The sequence below is a fragment of the Balaenoptera physalus genome (genome assembly GCF_965194825.1).
Source record: "Balaenoptera physalus genome assembly, chromosome: 5".
Classification (NCBI taxonomy): domain Eukaryota; kingdom Metazoa; phylum Chordata; class Mammalia; order Artiodactyla; family Balaenopteridae; genus Balaenoptera; species Balaenoptera physalus.
In genome coordinates, this window is record NC_138884.1 from 118,966,324 (window position 1) to 118,990,255 (window position 23,932).

At 39.3% G+C, this 23,932-nt stretch overlaps 1 protein-coding gene across 10 annotated transcripts in view; it reads left to right on the forward strand.

The window, feature by feature from the left end:
• SGMS2 (sphingomyelin synthase 2) overlaps positions 1 to 23,932 on the forward strand; it is a 99,595-nt gene that overhangs the window by 1,230 nt on the left and 74,433 nt on the right. The gene's annotated exons all lie outside the window — the stretch shown is intronic.

The window sequence follows — 23,932 nt, forward strand, 5'->3', positions numbered from 1 at the left end:
GGATTTTGAACTTAACTTTCCAAATCCTTGGTTTCACTCCTAGTCACATCTGTTAATGGTGGGTTCTCAGTCGCATTAAACACTCTGAACTAGTAAAATGGAACTGTAACTGCTTCAGAGGATAATAATGAGAATTAAACCTCAGAAGACCTGTCATAATGTCTGGCACAAAGCAGACCTCAACAGATTTTAACTGTTTATATATAAATAGTGTGTTCCAGCTGGCTTAGATAATCACCAATTAATTTCCACAGGATTTCCTACTTACAAACCTGGTGGGTTGAGGTTTAGAGTGTGAAATCCTTTGGCAAGTTCCTCAGAGTGTGAAGTAAGTTAAACGCTTCTCTGTGGATACCTGAGAGAGTTCGGGTTCCCACCCCATACCAGGGGAACTGCCATTCGCTAAACAGAGTCAGAGCAGTGGCTGAAAGTGACACATGGAATTCGGAGGAAGAAAGGATGTATGGATAACTCTCTAACTTTACCCTTAACTTGTTTTTTTTGCCTTTTAAAAAAATACGCAGTACAAAACTATAGCCCTTTCCTTGGTTTGCTGCTGGCCTTACTTCACAGTAGTCTTCTGGTTGAAGTGTTTTTTAACGAGTTAATGTTTAATTTGGTTTCTCTAGTTTCATTTTTCAGCAAAGCTGGTTGACTTCTGAACATGGAGGGAAACACTTGGACACCTTTGGGTTGCTGCCTACTGTCTTTTCACAGAATCTTATAAAAATCCCTAGGAGATAGTTGGAGGGATAGGGAGCATTTGCTCAGGTGTTACTGAAAACATTTGTTCTTACCTTATATCTGCAACAACTTTTAGGGTCAAAGGTTACAGGGAATGTTTTTTTCCACAGTGTGATGCAGAGATCTTGGGCATCAGAATCCAGAAGACCTAAGGCTATCTGGGTGGTAACTTACTGGCTGTGTTTCTCTGAGCAATTTACTTAAACTCTCTGGAATTCTTGTGGGACTTTAAACAAAATATAGGGAAAAACAAAGAAATAATCTTACATCTATTAAAATAGACAGTGGAATACAAATGAGAACTTTTAAAAAAGTGATAGGTTGAAGTGAGATGTTGTTTGTTTTCTTAAGGAAGAATTACTGAGAATTCTAGACAGTTTCAGATAAGAGTAGCCTGTCCACCTTTATCTAATTCCCTTATGAGGGATTTGAAGCCTCCATCGTGAACTACTACTATCAGATATTTATTCAGTTGGTGAATGTTTAGTGAGCAGCTACTATATTCCAGCCACTATGCTAGGTACTAGCAACGCTAACATGAAGGAGGCACCGTAACTGGCTTACAGTCTGGTAGAAAGAGCCCCTAGGCTTTGATTATGGAGAGGAAAAAAGAGTCAAAAAGAAGGAGAGAGGAAGGGACTTGGGAGGAAACCAGAAGTGATTAGGCTATGATAGGCTGCCTCCCACTGATAATTTGAGATCTACTGGCTTTCTAGTGAACTGGTTTCTCATAAGTTTTGAGGCTGAACCATGCAAGTATGCCTTGCTTTACCCAGTAACAATATTATATAGACAAATTTAGTCCTTAAGTCAAGTATTTTTAAAATAAATTTATTTTATTTTATTTTAATTTTTGGCTGTGTTGGGTCTTCATTGCTGCGTGCGGGCTTTCTCTAGTTGTGGCGAGCGGGGGCTACTCTTCGTTGCGGTACCTGGGCTTCCCACTGCGGTAGCTTCTCTTGTTGTGGAGCACCGGCTCTAGGCCTGCGGGCTTTGGTAGTTGTGGCTCACAGGCTTAGTTACTCCGCGGCATGTGGGATCTTCCCAGACAAGGGCTTGAACCTGTGTCCCCTGCATTGGCAGGCGGATTCTTAACCACTGTGCCACCAGGGAAGTCCTTTTTTTTTTTTTTTTTTTAATGTGGCCATTTTTTAAAAGTCTTTATTGAATTTTGTTACAATATTGCTTCTGTTTTATGTTTTGGTTTTTTTGGCCGAGAGGCATGTGGGATCTTAGCTCCCCGACAGGTATCGAACCTGCATCCCCTGCATTGGAAGGCGAAGCCTTAACAACTGGACTGCCTGGGAAGTCCCAAGTCAAATAATTTTAAACATATCAGAGCAAACTTGTTTAAATGAAATCTGAAGGGTAAAATCAGTTCAACCAAGATTTATTTACTGTGAGCAAAGAAAGCACTGTCGTAGATTTTTAAGAGAATAATCACCATGTGTGAATAGTATAATATTTCAATTTCTTACTTGTAGAGGTTTAAAAGTACAAGGTAAACAAATCAGCCGCCACCCAGAAAATTACTTAGTGTTATATCCTCAAATGCTTTCTCACCGCTATGAACATACAACATCAAGAGCTAACATGTATAGCACTTACTGTGGGCTGGGCAATATGCCAGTTACTTTATACAGAGAATCTCATGTTATCCTCACTCTAACCCTATGAGGCAGGTACGATTATGGAGGAAAAAAACTGCTTTAGGGAAATTAAGGAACTTTCCTGAAGTTACACAGCTATAAAATTATTCTCTACAAAACCGGGTTTGTTCTCTACATACTGTTTTCTAACTTTTTTTTTTCACCCAAATATGGATGCCTCTATATCACTAAAATATGCTTAAACAGCGTCTTTTATAGTTTTCTATTGAATGGCTGCATCTCAGCTTAACCAATCCCCTATCGTTGGACAGTTAGTTTGTTTCCAGTTTTCACTATTTTAAAAAACTCTGCAATAAGTATCCTTCTAACTATATCTGTGTGCAATCCATGATTATTTTAGTCATTTTAAAAAGTGAATTATGATCTTTAATTTATCTGCCTTTTTTTTCCCACCATATTCAGAATTAGAAACTTTCTCCTTTCTCTTTAGAATTTGTTATAATTTCTGTGTTCCTTTAGTGTTTCTCGTAAGATTTCAGCAATAGGATCAACATTCTCTATGGAGGGACACAATAGGTCAGTAGCTCATTACGCAAGGGATTTATGATGAAAACGGAACACAGAGCCTTTCTTAACAACTATTTGTGTTTGTATTATTGTTATTAGACATAAAGCTGAACTTCCTTTATGGGGAAATATAGCAGAATGGAGCAGTGCTGACTTTGCCAGGCAGAAAAGAAATTTTTAAAAAAAATTTTATTGAAGTATAGTTGATTTACAGTGTTGTGTTAATTTCTGCTGTACAGCAAAGTGACTCAGTTATACATATATATTCTTTTTCATATTGTTTTCCATTATGGTTTATCACAGGATATTGAATATAGTTCCCTGTGCTGTACAGTAGGACTTTGTTGTCTATCCATCCTGTATATAATAGTTCGCATCTGCTAATCCCAAACTCCCAATCCTTCCCTCCCCCTTGGCAACCACAAGTCTGTTCTCTATGTCTGTGAGTCTGTTTCTGTTTCATAGATATGTTCACTTGTGTTGTATTTTAGATTCCACATATAAGTGTTTGTCTCTCTTTCTGACTTACTTTGCTTAGTATGATAATCTCTAGGTTCATCCATGTTGCTGCAAATGGCATTATTTCATTCTTTTTTTATGGCTGAGTAAGTCTATTGAAAATATGTACCACATCTTCTTTATCCATTCCTCTGCTGATGGACATTTAGGTTGTTTCCATGTCTTGGCTATTGTAAATAGTGCTGCTATGAACATAGTGGGTGCATGAATCTCAGAAAAGAAATTCTACTTCTACAATTTGCCTCCTTGGTACCCAGTAGGATAGACAGTTTGCATTTTGCAGATATTACATATACAGCAGATGTATCATCAGGTTTAGAATAAGCTCATCACTTTTAAATAGATCACCTTTTAAAAAAATCTTAGAAATTTGTTGTTTGATTTCTTGAAAAGTGTATCATTGCTAAGACATTTTCCGTTTGATTTAATGAATGAAAGTGCAAGAAATATCCATTAGCTAGTTGTCATTATAGGTATAAAGCATTTCTTCATTTAAACATTTCTCAAGTTTTATTATAATATCATACCCTCTTTGCTACCCTGAGTCAAACTTTTATTTTTATTATTATTATTTTTTTGGCTGCGTCGGATCTTAGTCGCGGCACGCAGGCTACTCTCTAGTTGCGGTGCGCGAGCTCAGTAGTTGCGGCACATGGGTTTAGTTGCCCCGAGGCACGTGGGATCTTAGTTCCCCGACAAGGGATCGAACCCACGTCCCCTGCATTGGAAGGCGATTCTTAACCACTGGACCACCAGGGAAGTCCCAAGTCAAACTTTTAATTTTGCTTTGGGTTTATATTTCCATATCCAATGCTAGTTACTTTATCCTCATGGTTTTGATAAAGGATGTTGGAATATGAGTAGTGTTCAATTCAGCCTCTTCATACAGAAACCCAGATAAGTTCAATTTGTTAATTCCTAACAATGACTTTTAATTCAAAGCAGAATTTAAAAAACAGCTAATAAAATTGCAGTATAAATAGGTTAATCAGTTATTTGCTGATTGGTTTTCCCTACTGTCAAACCCTAATTTGATGATTTGCTTACAGTTTAAAATTCAGCCTTACAATTTTGTGTCTTTAGATTGATAGTGTCACTTAAAACTTTCAAACAAACTTGTTCACGTTCTTAGATCTTTTTTTTAAAAGCAGCATTAACTGGATTGAATGTTGTCTTATATTTACATCTTTTCTCCCAGTAAACCCCTTGTACTATTTAAAAAGAATAAAACCACATACTAAAATTGTTAAAGAAGAGGGAATAAAAGGAGATGAAAGATAATTTTGAAGCCACAGTTGTCAGAAAAGACAGCTAGCTACTAAAAGTCAGATGAAGTGAAAGGCTCTGGAAGGGACCTTCAGTTAAGTGTCATTTCTCCACCTGGTAGTGTCTGTGCTGAGCTTCATTTAGGGTGATACATTTGACTGTGGAAAGAGAAATACCCAAGTGTTAGGGCTGGCCTCAGGCAAAATTGAGAAATTGAGCTGAAATACTCACCTTAGGGCATCCTTAACTCTTGAGTTTACCGGGCAGGACTTGCCTACACCAAGAAAGTGCTCGATGAGTACCTGTATAAGGGCAAATTGCTATCCAGTTGAAAATGTGGACCTGGAGGCATCATATTTATGGAAAACTAGGGGATGAGTATCCACCTCTGGAATTTATTTTATTTTTGGCCACACCACGCAGTATGCGGGACCTTAGTTCCCTGACCAGGGATCGAACCCGCCCCCTGCAGTGGAAGCCCGGAGTCTTAACTGCTGGACCAGGGAAGTCCCCCTACCTCGGGAATTTAATGACCTCTTTTCAATTGAGATGATTAGCAATGCAAAATACATGGGAAGAGTTAAACTTCTGAAAAGCTTTTCCACAAATGGGAGGGACTCAAGGGAGGAGTAGCCCTGGAGGTGGGGAAACAACTGTAGAAAGATGCAAGTGTACCAAAGGCAGATTCTGTGTCCCTTGGAAGGTAGTACCTAATCCCAAGGCTTGCTGGGAATTGGCTCCTGCTGTTGAAACTGGGGTCACATGTGATCCTGGAGGGTCTGGCCTGCCAGGGGTGAAAATGCATGTTCCGGGCCTCTCTGACCTGCTCTGTTGATGGGAATCATCCTGGGAAGCACCTCTTAACATGCACCCCACCCAGATGGGTTAAGGATACTTTGCCTTACCTGGGAGTACTTTAAGTAGGTAGTCTGATGTAACTAGAGAAAATGTGAAGGAATGAGTTTTCATTTAGGGAGTAGGAAAAAGGGTTAAAGAATAAGTGGTTTTGGATTAGGGATCACTTAGCTAATTGGGATGCCAAGGAGGGATACCTCTAGATAGCAGCCCACTTCCAGTGAGAAGTGAAGACCTTTCAGGAAAAGACTGGCAGCAGTAGTTGAAAATGAAGCTAAGCCTTTAAAACAGAGAGCCTCCAAACGCTTGAGTTGGTCCTCCAAGCTTCACCAAACACAGAATCTGGAGATAGTGCAGTAAAATAGTGATGGTTAGATAATGGTAGATACTCAGATAGGTTCTAGAGAAGACTAAATCAAATTCTGTATCTTCAGGCAGCCCTGCAAAAGAGAAATTGTGTTATCTCCACTGTGGAAGTAGGGAAACAATTTAGAAAGGTTAATATACTGAAGGCTGCAGAGCTGGTGGGAAAAGGAGCAGGGTTTTGAAGCCAGGGGCAGTTGATTCTCTTGCCCACGCACTGCCCAGTATCCCCCTAGGCTTTCTGTAATCTCTCCGCTAGCTTTGGAGATACAGCAGGTTTGAGGGGTGGGATGTATTTTGATATGGGATTGTATGTCTACCACCCATCTCCTGGAATGCTTCTCTGGTCTGTGCTGCTTCAGGCAATGAAGTAATGCCAGAGAGATGAAGGCCCATAGGCTTACTCAGGCCACACTTAGACTTAAGTCCCAGCAACATCCCTCACCACTAGGTGACCTGAGCAACTTCCTCTGATGAACCTCCATTTCCTGGCTGTGAAACGGGAATAAGATAGTATTTACTTCCTAAGGTGACTATGAATTATATTACTTTAAATGTGTAAAACACTGAGGATAATGCTTGGTGGCTCAGCTATTACTTTTTGCATATAGACTCTACTTCTAACTTTTAAAACAAAGGGTTCATTCCTATTGTCCCCCAAATCAAATTGTTTCTCATTGTTTCTCAGGAAGGTAGTGTATTTTTCTTGTAACCTAATAGCCATTTGTTATATCTTGCCTGCATTGGTAGAATCTGGGTCCTATCTCTCCTTCTCTCTTCCTTCAGGGTTAAAATAAAATTATTAAAATTGGTTGTCCACTGCCATTGAATTCAAGAACTTTCGTAAGAAGTATATAACATCAGCTGTGAATGCTGAAAAGCTTTCAGAGCTGCCATCACAATATGCCAGCCGTCTCGGCAGATGCTGGTAGCGCTGGTGAGCATAACCGCCGCTGTCCCTCACAGAGCTCAGCCGTCCACGGAGTATTGTACCATGAGCGCCACTGTCCCAGAAAATGCCGGGGCCGTTAAGAATCACAGACCCTACTGTCCTCCCCGGACAGTATGCTCTACATCTTTCTTTAGGAGGCCCTGAGACAGTCTATCTAACACAGCCGCTACTGTTTTCTGAGATTTGCATTTGATCTGCAAGTTATTTAACCATCCAGTTATTACTGCCCCAGTAGTTGCTACCAAACTTTAGTAGCAACAAAGGGCATTGTTTCTGTTAAATTAATATTTATGTGTGTATATATATGATATCGTATCCTCTGTGATGGGTTAGCTAGTGCTGAGAGGGTACACTCCCTTGGTGTATAGTTTGGTTGGCAAGTTATAAGCAGCAAGCAGGAACGTTTACAATTTTATTTTCCAAATACTTAAAGCATTCACTATATGCCAGGGTTTGTTCTGAGCACTTAGAACTCTTACTCATCTCTTCCTCCTTAAACACTCTGAGACAGATATTATCCCCATTTTAAGAATCCTCTTTTGAGACACAGAGAAGTTAAGTCACTTGCCTAAGGTCACACAGCTAGTATGAGGCAGGCAGAATTGGGTTTTGAAAGCAGACAGATTGGGTATGAAGTCTAACCACTGCACTGTCGTTTGTAGAATCTAGCATGTATCTCACACTTTGGGCCTCATTTTATCCTTGCACATGCAGTTTTAGCAAAGGGAACATCACACCCGTCCGTACATGCCATCACCTCCTTATGATTTACCATGTGGAGGACTACAGCTAGGTCATATATTTCAGTGTTGCTACTGAAATGTATTGATGATACAGTATTGCCAAACATTTCTCTCAAAAAGCTTGTGAGTGCTCAATCAGGCCTGGTGTTGCGTCCAGGAAAGGAGCAGTGCATTCTTTCTCCCAGTCCCCTGATCAGCACACTCAGCTGCAACCTATTCCTGCTGCTTTTTTTTTTAAAAACATATTTTTTAAGTTCTCAATTAAAAAAAAAATTTATTTATTTAGTTATGGCTGCGTTGCGTCTTCATTGCTGTACACGGGCTTTCTCTAGTTGCGGCGAGCGGAGGCTACTCTTCGTTGCAGTGCGCAGGCTTCTCATTGCGGTGGCTTCTCTTGCTGCGGAGCACAGGCTCTAAAGTGCACGGACTTCAGTAGTTGTGGCTCACAGGCTCTACAGCACAGGCTGAGTAGTTGTGGCACACGGGCTTAGTTGCTTCGCGGCATGTGGGATCTTCCCAGACCAGGGATCGAACCCGTGTCCCCTGCCTTGGCAGGCAGATTCTTAACCACTGCGCCACCAGGGAAGTCCTCCTGCTGCTTTAATGTTACTTATTCTTTTAAATTTTAGGGCTTTCACCTATTGTAAATTAAAATATTTAAAAGTCCTTATTGGAGGAGAATAGCTTGCACATGTGAGGTTTCTTTGAATGTTTTCTAGTTACTCTTGGAGATGGTGGTAGGCAGAGTAATGGTGCCCCAAAGATGTTTACATCCTAATCCCCAGAAACTATGAACCTGTTATGTTACTTGGCAAGGAGGGATTAAGGTTGCTAATCAGCTGACTTAAGATACGGAGACTATCCTGGGTTATCTGCGTAGACCCAATGTAATCACAAGGATCCTTATAAGTGGAAAAGTGAAAGAGAAGAGTCAGAATCAGAGAGTTGGCACCATTAGAAAAACTCAAACGGCCATTGCCGGCTTAAGATGGAAGGGGGCCACGAGCCAAGGAGTGCCCGCGATCTCTAAGAAGCTGGGAAAGGCTGGGAAATGGATTCTCCCCCGGGCCTCCAGAAAGGAGCACAGCCCTGCTGACATTTCAGTGTTAACCCACTGAGTCCCCTTTTGGACTTCTGATTTCTAGAACTGTAAGAGAAGAAATTTGTGTCGTTTTAATCCATTAACTTTATAGTCACTTATACAGCCGCAACAGGAAACTAATACAGAGAATTACTAGAACAATCAGTGCTTTGATTTGTTACTTTATGCCAGCCCTGTGAAAGAGCTGCTTCATCTCGTATTTTATTGTATGCACATGTCAAGTGTAGCAAGTGTTTACATTTGGGTGGGGCTGTTTTATTTTGCATATAAACTGAACCACTTTGGGGCAGAGGGAGTTAACTTTTGATAATTCTATACATTTGTATACAGATGTATACTGTCTATTTTAAATGACAGTATCAAGGTTTTAGCAAAAAAAGAAAAGTCTTGTTGATTCCAGAGCAAGTGGAGCCAGCCGGGCCTTTCATCAGAGTTGCCTAACAGAAATGTGGCTTTGTACCCCATGTGGCAGTCCTTATAGCCTTGCATTTGTTTGGGGTAAGATGATGGTCCACATGCAGTGGTGCTGATGGTTGTAGGCATATTATCCCTTGAGTTTTGACTCCAGATTCTCTTTATTTTATTTTTATTTTTTATTTATTTTTTATTGTGGTATAGTTGATTTACAATATTATATTAGTTTCAGGTGTATGACATAGTAGTGATTCAAAATTTTTATAGATTATACTCCATTTATAGTTATTATAAGATATTGGCTGTGTTCCCTGTGCTGTACAACATATCCTTGTAGCTTATTTATTTTATATATAATAGTTTGTACCTCTTAATCCCCTACAACTATCTTGCCCCTTCCCCCTTCCTCTCTCCCCACTGGTAACCACTAGTTTGTTCTCTATATCTGTGAGTCTGTTTCTTTTTTGTTATATTTGCTAGTTTGTTTTATCTTTTAGATTCCACATATAAGTAATAACATACAGTGTTAGTCTTTCTCTGTCCAACTTATTTCACTAAGCATAGTATATCCTCCAGGTCCATCCATGTTGTTGCAAATGGCAAAATTTCATTCTTTTTTATGGCTGAGTAGTATTCCATTGTATGTATATATATCTCACATCTTCTTTATCCACTTGTTTATTGATGGGCACTTAGGTTGCTTCCGTATTTTGGCCACTGTAAATAATGCTGCTATGAACATTGGGGTGCCTGTATCTTTTCGAATTAGTGTTTTCATTTTCAGGTATATACCCAGGAGTGGGATTGCTGGATCATATGGTAGTTCTATTTTTAGGTTTTTGAGGAACCTCCATACTGTTTTCCACAGTGGCTGCACCAGTTTACATTCCCACCAACAGTGTCCAAGGGTTCCCTTTTCTCCACATCCTCACCAACATTTGTGGTCTTTTTGATGATAGTCATTCTGACAGATGTGAGGTCAGATTCCCTTTACATTTTAAAAATCTTTTTCTTACTGTGCTTGCCTAGCAATGTTATTATGAATTCTTTGAGAGCAAAAGCACTTCTATACAGTGGCTTTTCAAATTGTAATGAATTAAACAAATAAAAGGTGGTGTCATTCATTGGGTCATCTGTAGTAAGTACCTAGAGGGTTATAGACCCCAGAGTAGACGGTATCTTGGAATCAGCGTGTCAATTATGGAAATTAAAAATAGCAAGAATTATCATAATGGACGGGGCTAGTTTTTGGTTTTTGTTTTTTTAAGGAATCCTCCAGTAACAATCTTAAATTGTCATTTGGAGACAGCTTGCATCAGTTAAGGACCCCTTTGTGCAATGTAGAAATAGCGCCAGTATAAGAACTAAAATCTTGGGAATTTTCCTGCTTAAGAAATGAAATAAGGGATAATATAAGAGTTTTGGTAATTTTAAAGAATTATGGGTGGAACATTAGCTGGATGGTGTAATATATACATACAGCAGTTTCTAGAGGGAAGAGACTGTCTTGTGTAGAAGTAGAAAAAAATTGGAGACTCTTAAAACCACAGAGATAGGATATTTGGAGTCATTTTGTTAAGGACATATTTTATTTAAGAACATATTTTATTTAACCAATGTATCAAAATGTTATCATATTTACTATTATGATTATAATCAATGTAAAAATTCTTGACATTTTAACTTTTTTTCTAAATCTTCGAAATCTGGTGTGTATTCTGCACTTAACTGCACATGTCAGCTTGGATTGGCCACACTTCAAGTGCTCAGTAGCCACATGGGGCTAGTGGCTGCTTTGACAGGCAGTGCAGCTCTGACCAGCCTTATCCTTAAGGAACAATACCCTGCATGAATCTGAGGTTATCCTCAGAACTATCCCTGTATTTTATTTTATAAACTGAATAAAATAATAATATAATATATATACAATAATATAAAAGATTGTATTTTATAAATTATATAATAATAATAATAATTTATTGTATTTTATAAACTGAATTATATCATGGGGTCACCAGAGAAAACTGGTTCTGGTGCCTTTTGCTAGAATGAGTGAACCGGCTGAATGATACAGTGAAACGTGTCTCTAAGGTTATCTGTAATATAAATTTGTGAATTTCAGTGCCAGGAGGTGTGCCTGGGCCTGTAAATGAAATATTTAGATTATTAGGTTCATGCTTATAGGAAAGATGGCTGCTCATATGCCTTTGTGAGCTGTGATAAGTGGGATGTGTGTGGCATCTACCCTGGTCTCAGTCCCAGAGCCTCACCACACTTACTTCCTCTCATGTGTCACCTCACTGTCTACCTGTTCATCCATCACGACCTTCGCCCTATCCTTGCCCTGTTTATATGCATGATGCTGCTTACTAATTTGTGTTCTTGTTCAGTTGCTTATTGTGACAATTTAAGGAGCAAGGCCACTGTAAAACCTAGATCAGAGAAATCATTACTTGATATCAAATATCAGTCTGCCAGGAATAGATAAGATTAGACTGTAAGAAAACACAGGTGCAGTATGAGAGGGAGAGGGGTAGGGGAGAGAGGGGTAGAAGTGGGGGGAGGGAGGGAGGAAGGAAGGAAGGAAGGGAGTAAAGGAGGACGGGAGAAAGGGAGAAAGAGAGAAAGGAGAGAGTACCATTCTGTGCAGGAAAATCACCTAAATGCAGAGGAAGGAAATCATGGTGGAGGATTTTGTAGCAAAACAGCCACTGGACAAGCTGCTGTTCTCACCAAGGTCTCAAGGTAGGTTGCTCTGGATTTCATAAATAGATTGACTTTATCAAATACCTGTACTACACAGGTGGCTGAGACTAGTCCTAAGCCCTCCTCAGCTCCTTCTGAAATTGATAAATGCATTCAACACAGTTTTTGAGCACTTGCTATGTGCTAGACTTTATTCTTGATTCTAGGGATTCAGTGACCAATAGATAATCAAGGTTTCTACCCTTAATGGAGATTGTATGAGTTTATGTGTTGAGAGAGGAAAAAGTGCTGAAAAGGGAGGTTGAGCAGATGATAAGCGAGTAAAACTAATAAACAAGATCAGTTCAGACTTGGACCAGTTCTTTAAAGGAAACATGTAGAGATGACTGGGGAAGCCTGCCCTAGCACAGTCAGGAAAGTTTGTCAGAGGTTGGACTTGCACTGAGGGGTGAAGGGTGAGAAGGAGCCAGTAGAGGGAACAGGGAAAGTGCTTGGTTACACAAGGGAAGGAAGGGAGACCAGTCTGGCCGCAGTGTCTGCGCAGGAAGGAATAGTGAGAAAGAAGGTGACGAGGCAGGCAGGACCCGGTGAGGAGGGGCTGGTACTTGCAAACTTTCTAAGGCCTATGGATTTTATTCCAAATGCAATGAGAGGGCATTGTGAAGTGATCTAAGAAGGAGAGACACATGGTCCGATTTACATTTGTAACAGATCTGTCTGTCTGCTGGGCAGAGCGGAGTAGAAGGGGTCCAGTGTAGAAGCAAGGAAACCAGTTATGAAGCTATTGGCAGCATTCTACGTGAGAAGTGATGCGGGCTGGAGCAGGGTGGCAGTATTGGAGATGGAGAGCAGTGGATGGATTTGAGAGGTTTGGAGATAGAATCGACAAGACTTAGTGGATAGGCCTGGATGGGTGACGTGACAGAGTAGGAGAAATCAGGCAGGACTCCTTCTGGTGGGTGACGGGGTTGTAGGGAATAGAGTTCTGATTTGGCCGTTCGTTAGTATGAGTTGTCTGTTAGTCGTCCTAACGGAGATAGTTGTCAAACAGCCAGTAGTGATTCTGAGAACTGCATTCAGGGACAAGATCAGGGCCAGTGGGTGTCAGCACAGAAGTGGTATATAAAGAGATGGGAAATCTAGAATCACCTGGGGAGATTTCGTAGGCAGAGAAGAGAGGCAGCAGAGATCAGGCCCCGAGGAATAACGGAGTTAATAAATAGACCAAGTAGGAGACCAGGGAGTAACCAGTGAGGTAGGAGGCGCACGAAAAGAGCAGTGTTCCAGATGCCAGCTAAATCGAGTGTTTAAAGCAGGATGGAGTAATCAGTTCTGTTGTAAGTTCTTGAGGAGTTGAGTAAGATGAGAACACAGTGCTCTTTGGGTTTTACAATGTGGAGGATTCCTTTACATGGTGATCTTGTTGAACCTTTTAGAGGAGTGATTTAAAGCACAAATGACCTCCAGCATCTCCTGCAGGGAGCTTTCCTCACTCTCTTCCTTCTCCAGCTCACCCCCATAAGCTAGGTGTCCCCTCTTTGTTCCAGAATAGTTAGGCTTTTCCCTTGTCACTGGACTACCATACTGTAATATGATTTTTCTGCTGAAACTATGTTTCTTCCAGCCTAAGCTCCTCCGGAGCAAAATTTATACTTTTTTGTTGTTGTTGTTATTTCCTAGCATGATGTAGGCACTCAACACATGTTTTCTTTTTTCTTTTAATATATATATATTTTTTAATAAATTTATTTTATTTATTTTTGGCTGCATTGGGTCTTTGTTGCTGCGCGCGGGCTTTCTCTAGCTGTGGCGAGCAGGGGCTACTCTTCGTTGCGGTGCGCGGGCTTCTGATTGCGGTGGCTTCTCTTGTTGCGGAGCATGGGCTCTAGGAGAGCAGGCTTCAGTAGTTGTGGCACGCAGCCTCCGTAGTTGTGGCTCATGGGCTCTAGAGCGCAGGCTCAGTAGTTGTGGCGCACGGGCTTAGTTGCTCCGCAGCATGTGGCATCTTCCAGGACCAGGGCTTGAACCCGTGTCCGCTGCCTTAGCAGGTGGATTCTTAACCACTGTACCACCAGGGAAGTCCCTGAACACATGTTTTCTAAATTAATGGGTATTCTTTTTTTTTTTTAATCGTGTCTTTTATTTTTAAATTTTATTTATTTTTTTATACAGCAGGTTCTTATTAGTTATCTATTTTATACATATTAGTGTATACATGTCAATCCCAATCTCCCAATTCATCCCGCCCCCCACCCCCCCCCCCCCGTGGATATTCTTGAATACTGCTTTTCTGCTTGCATTATTTACCCCTGTGTTGTGTCAGGCAGAAGCCAATGAAGAGCCCAGGTTTCCTGATTATCAAACTGCTGCCCTCTGCCTTCTGTAGCCACTGTTGGGCCTGGGCTGAGGATATATTTTGCCCAGGATTGCCCTCCCCTCCCTTCCCCCCCCCCCCCCCGCCCACACACACACCTCACCAGTTGCCAGGGATTGGTTTGGGAGGCTTGCAAAGCTCTAATGCCCTCTTAGACGTTTTCCCTGTACCTCGTTCCCTGTGCCTTCTTGGGAACCACATGTGAAAACCTGTGGAAATCACTTCTTGTCTATTTCAGCAACCTTATCTCTTCCCCACCTCAGAGTTCTTTGGGTGAAGTCATCTGCGCTTGCTGCATAGGATTCACTGTTTTGGAAACTTTTATTTGCCTCGTTGGATACTTAAGTATCTTAAAACCCTAGTAGCGACTGCGTAAAGCCACCCCCAAAGGGTTCTCTTTAGCAAGTTTCCTTGTTTCTTTTTGGTAGTTATTTTCCCAGCAAGGCTGTGAGGAAGTGGTTTTTTCTTCTCTGCTCCTTCTGTCACTTTGTTTTCCACTTCTTTATCCTCCTGTTGCAACACCCCAATTATACTAGTTGCTGTGGAGATACTAAGTGTATTGCTAATAATGGAGGACTGTTCTTTTAGGTGGAAGAATAAAAGCAAGGAAGGGTATAACTCTTGTTTTTGTGCAAATGTCTCCTAGTAACAGCAATAACTAAGTGGTACTAGAGGCTATGGTGCAGAAATATCTATACAGGGTTGGTTTATGTTTTTTTTAGAAAGGATTGGCTCTCTTAATTAAAGAAAATATTAATTTAAGCTTCTGATCCTATTAGAGATTAACTCCTTATGTTAATACTTTACTATTCATTCTTTAATTTATATCCTTTGTTTAGTAGGATGTTGCTTCATATGGACAAAATCTTTTGTGGACTTTAGCTTTTACAAATTCATTTCTTAAAAAAACCTTTTTTTTTTCTTTAGAAACTTTACTAAAGGAGACACATTTTAAAACTGTTCATCTGATTTGTATTTCATGAAATCTTACAATTTTCCATGAACTCTATTATAATTAAGGTGATTATGTGTCCTGATTTGCCCAGGACAGTCCCAGTGTATACATATTGCCCTGGTTTAATTATTACTAAGTCTCTCTTTCACTTGAAACTGGCCTGGTTAGGGTGTTAAATAATATGGTCACCCTAATTAAAGACCACATTCAATAGAAAACTGAGGGAATGAAGTATCTTATATATTTTTTTTGTTTTCGTTCATATAACTTAGATAGATATAGATATATATGGATATATATGTGGATTATATACATACATGCATACATACACACACACATAAGTATATCTATGTTTTTTTCTTTTACTTTTTCCTACTAAACTTATAATTGAGAATTTACCAAATATCTTTTTTTTTTTTTTTGACTTTTTATTTAATATTGGAGTATAGTTGATTAACAATGTTGTGGTATTTTCAGGTGTACAGCAAAGTGATTCAGGTATACATATACATGTATCTATTCTTTTTCAAAGTTTTTTCCCATTTAGGTTATTACAGAGTACTGACCAGAGTTCCCTGTGTTATACGGTAGGTCCTTTTTGGTTATCTATTTTAAATATAGCAGTGTGTACATGTCAATCCCAAACTCCCAATCTATCCCTCCCCCCAACCCTTCCCCCCTGGTAACCATAAGTTCATTCTCTAAGTCTGTGAGTGATTTTTTTAGATTCCACATATGTGATATCATACGATATTTGTTTTTCTCTCTCTGACTTAACTTCACTCAGTGTGACAACCTCTAGGTCCATCCATGTTGCTGCAAATGGCATTATTTCATTCTTTTTTTTTTTAACATCTTTATTGAAGTATAATTGCCTTACAATGGTGTGTTAGCTTCTGCTTTATAACAAAGTGAATCAGTTATACATATACAATATGTTCCCATTTCTCTTCCCTCTTGCATCTCCCTCCCTCCCACCCTCCCCATCCCATCCCTCTAGGTGGTCACAAAGCACCGAGCTGATCTCCCTGTTACCAAATATCTTGATACTGTGGAAAGATATATATTTGTTGCTGTTCTAAGCAAATCAAAAGACTTGCTCATCTTCCTGATTTCCTCACGTAATATTTTCACGAAGATAATTTTGACTGTGATAACGCCTGACCTGACTCCTCCTAGGTGGGCAGGATCTATTTTCAGGGGGCGATATCATCCTAACGGCAGCTGTTCTGATTCTTTTTTTTTTTTTATAAATTTATTTATTTATTTTTAAATTTTTGGTGTACTGGGTCTTTGATGTTCCGCGCGGGCTTTCTGTAATTGCAGCAAGCGGGGGCTACTCTTCATTGCGGTGCGCAGGCTTCTCACTGCCGTGGCTTGCTTCTCTTGTGGAGCACGGGCTCTAGGCGTGCGGGCTTCAGTAGTTGTGGCACGCGGGCTCAGTAGTTGTGGCTCACGGGCTCTAGAGCACAGGCTCAGTAGTTGTGCCGCACGGGCTTAGTTGCTCCGCGGCATGTGGGATCTTCCCCGACTAGGGCTCGAACCCGTGTCCCCTGAATTGGCAGGTGGATTCTTAATCACTGCGCCACCAGAGAAGGCCCAGCTGTTCTGATTTGAAATGACTGCCTGTATGTCAAGTTTTGTTTCCATCTGCCCAATACACGTGTCACCTCATGTTCACATTAGAATTTCTCCTTCTGCATGTGGAATGGGTGTATGTCCTAGACTGTTCCATTGCCTTGTCTCTCTGTTAGTGGTTCCATTATTGATACACCCGGAAGCAGAACAACAGCTGTGGAGTAAGAAATGAAAGGTCTTTTAAAATTTTGGACACCTTGAAAAATAAAAAGTGCTATTTTGATATTCATTCTTGCATTTAAAAAATATGCACATTCCTTGCCTAATCCTTTTCTCTTAATATCAGGTTTATTATTGTAAAAACTCTGAAAATCATACTAAAGTTTTTGTAATTGATCAAAGATCCTTGGGAAAATTTCTGGCAGGTTATGCTCTGGGGCCAAGGGGACCTTGAAGTGGTTTTAAAAGAAAGTAAGAGTGAATTAGGAGCATTGGAGACCATCTCTTGCAGTTAATATCTGGAAAAGGGTCCTGACACGTCCTTCAGTATGTCAGGAGAATAAAAGTTGGTCAAGGGGTAAGGCTTGGCAAGAACCAGCAAGCACCTGTTTTGTGCCAGGCAGGGTGAACTCCTGTAAACAAACAGACATGGTCCATCATCTCATGAAGCCTATCACCCAGTGTGGGAGACACCCAGGCAAAACAAGGAAACAAGTATATAATTAAAAATTGTGAAAGTGTATCAGCAGTGCTGAGAGAGAATAAGAGGAGAGACTTACTTTAGACAGTGGTTAGGAAAGGACCCCTTTGAGGAAGGAGCATTAAAGTTCTGTCTGGGTTCCTCTCTCAGTGTTTCTCCACCTTTTGCTTTCATTATTGCCTTTTTCGACAGGTTTTTTCTAACCACTCCCTTCCCCCTGAGTAATTTTAATGCCCTTTGGAGGACCACAAACTATTTTTCCACTCTTAGAGCACTAATTTTCACCACTGAGAATGCACACTCAATCAGTTACTGTCTGCGGGCCTCATTTTGGGGGCAGTCAGAAATAAACTTTTATTAGGTTTAACATAGCGTCCTTGGATCCTCAACTGGATTTTAAGTTCCTTGAGGCAGGGAACCATCATCTAGTAATAATAGATGCCACTTAACATGACTTAAAAAAAAAAAATCTTCCATGAGGTTGAGAAAGGTGGAATAAAAATGTTGGAAGTAGAGCATGAAAAAAAATCCTTAAATGGTCTAGTTAGTCTAATTTTTTATTTAGATGAAGAAACTAAGATTACTAGGAAGTTATTAATCAGTCTGTCTAAGCCAATTTAGTGCCATTTCCAGGACACTGTTGGTAAGGAGCAGATTCAGGAAGGTAGTGATTGTCAGGAGGAGGAGTTCAGGTTTTATTGTAGAGCCTGAAGATTTGCATGTGCACAAAGTTGAAATCTTATAAAGACTAATTTGACAGGCTCTTCTAATACTTTTCTGGAACATGATGATGATCGTGACAAGGGTGCTGTTGCTAATAGGGACAAAAAGGAAAAATTTGATTAATAATTGCTTCCGTGTTTCAGAGACAGCACGACACTGGTCTACAAAGAAAACTTAATAGGAATTGAGGAGAAAAGTGAAATAAAAATATAGAATACTAATACCCTTTTTCAGAGAAAGGAATTAAGGGGGTGATATAACTGTTCTTTATCATTGAGATTCTTTTTTTTTTTTTAGGGTGAGATTATACATGTCTAAAGGACATGGGTTTATCAAAGATAATTCATGTTATATATATTAGGTTGGGAGGAAGGCAGAGAATATATTTGAAATTAGGAGAAGGAAGCTATATTCTGGATCTTTTTCTGTGTGTCTGTTTCTCTGTGTTAGTGTGTATGTGAGAGAAATTTAGCTCAAGCTAGTTCTACTTATCTGGCAAACAGTCTTGGAAACTGGAGTAAAGTGTACCTGTCTTAATGAACTGTCTTGTAATTTCCAGTTGTGCCTCAGTGAATTTTGGAGGTTGGCTCAGTCTGTCAAACAGACATACATTTTGCAGTGATTTCTTCCTTTTACTGTTTCTCCATTGACCACTAGTCACATATAGATGTTAATTTTTTTTAAAGGTTCTTTATCCAGTGGTGTAATCTAAGCCTACTTCCCCCCGACCCCTTTTAATCTTTTTTTGTTTTGTTCTCCTTCTTGACAAGTCAATTGCCTTTAGTAGGTGAGCAAGGAGCAGGAAAATTATGAGACAACAGCCAGAAGGATATAATTTACAAAAGTTCTTTCTAAATGGTTTAGTAGAGAAGACAGAATACTAAAGGTAATATATGGTGTTAGACCCTAAGTTTCATTTCTGTTCTTTTTGCCCCATTTGCCAACCACTTGAGCCCCTGCCCTACTCTACCATCATCATTAAAGAAAATGAGGCTGAATTCTTCTGTTTTAAACGATGTACTTGAACCTAGATTCTAAAGTGCTATTTGTAAAGATAATCTTAAGATTGGGTACATACTCACTTTTTCATACAAGTAATTAATTAGCTATTTTTGAATTCTAAGAATCCTTTGATCCCTTTCAACATGAATCTTAAAAAGAAGGAAATATTGACAAAATGCTTTTTTTGAATCACTTGTCCTCAAACACGTTTTTATTCATTTAAATGAATAAATTTGATTATATTCTAATGAGAATTTGGATTTGACTCTTTAAATACAACCAGTTTAACAAGTATAGTTGTCTTATGAGCCAGCTTTATTATTAAGTGTTTGTTTGTAAACCACAAGTGTTACTAATAGTTTCTAAATATTGTGTCTGAAAAGGGAAGTAGTGGAAGTAGTGTGGTGTCAGCCATGAGTTGCCATGGACACAGCTGTCATCACCTGTGAGTTGCCAGGGACACGGTTGTCAGTGAGAAGCAGAATGTGCAGAGGGTGTGACTGCAACGGGAAATTGGAGGTGGAGCTCTGAGGTCTAGCGTCCTTAGGGTCTACCTCCATCCTAAGGCTGCCTACACAGGAAAAGGTTCAAAGATCCCACACCCTTTGAGGTAGGACTGAAGAGTAAAATTACCACTCGGGGTGCTACTTTACAAAAGGTGCTCAGGGTGACCACCTAGGTCACCTGCACATGGTTCCATGTGTAATTCTGAACTGTAATTCACAGAAGACTTAAGAAGGCTGTTTGAAGTTGAAATGTTTTAATTTAAAATCACAGGATAAAAACTTAAATGGAATTTTGCAAATAGCTGAAAAAATATCTTTTGGGACCTGGCTGTTATTTCTGTGGTCAGATTTCTGTCTTATTGCCGGATGTGTCTCACGTTAGCTGCATCTTCTTAGCTGATAGCAAGGCTCTTGGTAGCAAGGTTCCTTCCTTGAGGCAAGCAGTTTGGGAACTCTTCACTTAGGGAGCTCTATTAAAGTGCATCTTTGGCTAGGAGAATGTTCTTAAGGGATGTGGTAAAAATGTCATTTTGGAAGGAAAGCAAGTCTTCTCTTAGGTGTAGTTTCATCAGGGTACAAGTTTGCAAATGGCACATTACATATTTGTGCTGAGCCCCCTCCTTATATGTATGTGCTTATGCTGTGCCCTGAATGAAGCCTTTAATTTCAGCAGGATAAGGTGTGCCCTGCCATGTGGTACACAAAACATCATCTTCATGTCTGTTGGAATGAATATGTACATAGAGTATGAAAACCAGTGGCGGCAGAGTTACGAAATGGAGCGCTGCCCTGACCACAAATGTTGCTTCATCAACATTAAGCAGTATTTAGAAAGTTCTCTGTATTTAAAAGACTTAAGTGCTTTTGAATTACAAGGCAGTTTTAGATTAGTGGTTGGTGTTTGAGAAAATTGTCATCGTCCTTAAAGGACATAACTGGAGGCTATTTTGCCATTAATTTTCAAGTGTTGCTTTACAGGTTAAATCACAATATTTGGAGTATTTCTTGTTTTTATTTTTGAAAAAATTATTGCTCTCTTAAAAATATCTTTAAAATGAATGAGTTTATAGCTAATTCTGAGAAGTACTTTTTTGGAAATTAATAAGCTGTATATTTTGGAGCAGTTTTAGGTTTACAGAAAAATTGAGCAGAAAAGTACTGAGTTCTCATATATGTCCCCTCCTCCCCCAGTTTCCCCTATCATTAACATCTTGCATTAATGGGGTACATTTATTACAATTGATGAACCAGTGTTGATACACTATTATTTTTTTTGAATTTTATTTTATTTTTTTTATACAGCATGATACACTATTATTAACTAAAGTCCATAGTTCACTCTTGTTGTACATTCTATAGGGTTTTTTTTTTAATTGGGGTATAGTTGCTTTATAATGTTGTGTTAGTTTCTGCTGTACAACAAAGTGAATCAGCTATATGTATACATATATCCCCTCCTTCCTGGACCTCTCCCCCGCAAGTCGCACCCATTTAGGTCACCAAAGAGCACTGAGCTGAGCATAACCATCATTTACAGTATCATATAGAATAGTTTCACCACCCTAAAAATCCCCTGGCAACCACTGATCTTTTTATTGTCTCTGTAGTTTTGCCTTTTCCAGAATGCCATATAGTTGGAATCATATAGTATGTAGCCTTTTCAGATGGGCTCTTTTACTTAGCAATTTGCACTTAAAGTTCTTCCATGTCTTTTTGTAGCTTGAGATAGCTCATTACTTTTTGTCACTGAATAATATTCCATTGTATGATGTATCACAGTTTATCCATTCTCCCATTGAAGGACATCTTGTTTGCTTCCAATTTTTGGCAATTCTGAATAACCTTGCTATAAATATTTGTATGTGTGCAGGTTTTTGTGTGGACATAAATTTTTAACTCCTTTGGGTAAATAGCAAGGAACACGATTGCTAAACTGTACAGTAAAAGTGTATTTAGTTTTGTAAGAAACCATCAGACTGTCTTCCAAAGTGGTTGTACCATTTTGCATTTCGACCATCAGTTAATGAGTGTTCTTGTTGCTCTACATACTCACCATCATTTGGTTTTGTCAGTGTTCCAGATTTTGGGCATTCTGGTAGGTGTAGTGGTATCTCATTGCTGTTTTAATTTGCATTTCCTGTGTGACATGTGATGTGAAGCATCTTTTCATATGCTTATTTGCCATCTCTGTATCTTCTTTGATGAGGTATGTTCAAGTCTTTGACCCATTTATTTATTGGGTTGTTTGTTTTCTTATTGTTGAGTTTTAAGAGTTTTCGGTATATTTTGGAGAACAGTCCTTTATCATATGTTCTTTTGCAAACATTTTCTCCCAGTCTGTTGCTTGTCTTCTCATTCTCTTGACATTGCCTTTCACAGAGCACAGGTTTTAATTTTAGTAAAGTCCAGCTTATCAGTTATTTCTTTCAAGGATTGTGATTTTTGCTGTTGTATCGGAAAAGTAATCTCCATATCCAAGGTCAATTGGTTTTCTCCTGTGTTATCTTCTAAGAGTTAGTTTTGTGCTTTACATTTAGGCCTGTGATCCATTTTGAGTTAACTTTTGTGAAGGGTGTAAGATCTGTGTCTAGATTCATTTTTTTGCGTATGAATGACCAGCTGTTCCAGTACCATTTATTGAAAAGACTATCTTTGCTCCAAGGTATTGTCTTTGCTCCTTTGTCAAAGATCAGTTGACTTTATTTATGTGGGTCTATTTCTGGGGTCTCTATTCTATTTCATTGACTTCTTTGTCTGTTCTTTCACCAATATGAGACTATCTTGATTACTCTAGCTTTAAATTGTCTTGAAGTCAGGTAGTGTTATTCTCCTTCAAAATTGAGTTGGCTATTCTGGGTCTTCTGTCTCTCCATATAAACTTTATTCATTATTTATTTATTTATTGGCTGAGTTGGGTCTTTGTTGCTGGGTGCGGGCTTTTTCTCTAGCTGCGGTGAGTGGGGGCTACTCTTTGTGGTGTGTGGGTTTCTCATTGCAGTGGCTTCTCTTGTTGCGGAATACGGGCTCTAGGTGCACGGGCTCCAGTAGTTGCAGCACTTGGGCTTAGTAGTTGTGGCTCGCGGGCTCTAGAGCGCAGGCTCAGTAGTTGTGGCGCAAGGGCTTAGTTGCTCTGTGGCATGTGGGATCTTCCCGGACCAGGGATTGAACCCATGTCCCCTGCATTGGCAGGTGGATTCTTAACCACTGTGCCACCAAGGAAGCCCTCCATATAAACTTTAGAATCAGTTTGTCAATATCTGCAAAATAACTTGCTGGGATTTTGATTGGGATTGCATTGAATCTGTGCTTCAATTTGGGAAGAACTGACATCTTAACAACATTGACTCTTCCTATTCATGAACATGGAATAGCTCTCCATTTATTTAGTTTTTCTTTGATATCTTTAATCAGTCTTGTAGTTTTCCTCATGTAGATCTTATACATATTTTGTTAGATTTATACCTAAGTATTTCAATTTGGGGGGGAGAGCTGCTAATGTAAATAGTATTGTGTTTTAAATTTCAAATTCCAGTTGTTCATTGCTGGTATATAGGAAAGTGGTTGACTTTTGTATGTTAACCTTGTATCCTGCAACCTTGCTATCATTGCTTATTAGTTCTAGGAGTTTTTTTGGTTATTTCTTTCAGATTTTCTACATAGATGATCATGTTGTCTGTGAAACAAAGATAGTTTTATTTCTTCCTTCCCAATCTCTCTATTTTTTATTTCCTTTTCTTATCTAATGGTATGAGCTTGGATTTCCAGTTTGATGTTAAAAAGCAGTGGTGAGAGGACACATCCTTACCTTGTTCCTGATCTTAGTGGTGAAGCTTCAAGCTTTCAGCATTTAGTACAATATGATATTAGCTGTAGGCTTTTTGTAGATGTTCTTTATCAAGTTGAGAAAGTTCCTGTCTCTCCCTGGTTGACTGAAAGTTTTTATGTTGAATGGGTGCTGGATTTTGTCAAATGCTTTTTCTACATCTATTGGTATGATCATGTGATTTTTCTTCTTTAGCCTGTTGATGTGATGGATTACATTAATTCATTTTCAGATGTTTAATTAGCCTTGCATACCTTTTATAGATCTCATTTAGTCATGGTGTATAATTCTCTTTTTACATAGTTGGATTCAATTTTTGATATTTTGTTGAGGATTTTGCATCTGTGTTCATGAGAGATAGTGGTCTACAGTTTTCTAGTATTGTTTTTGTCTGGTTTTGGTATTAGGGTAATGCTGGCCTCATAGAATG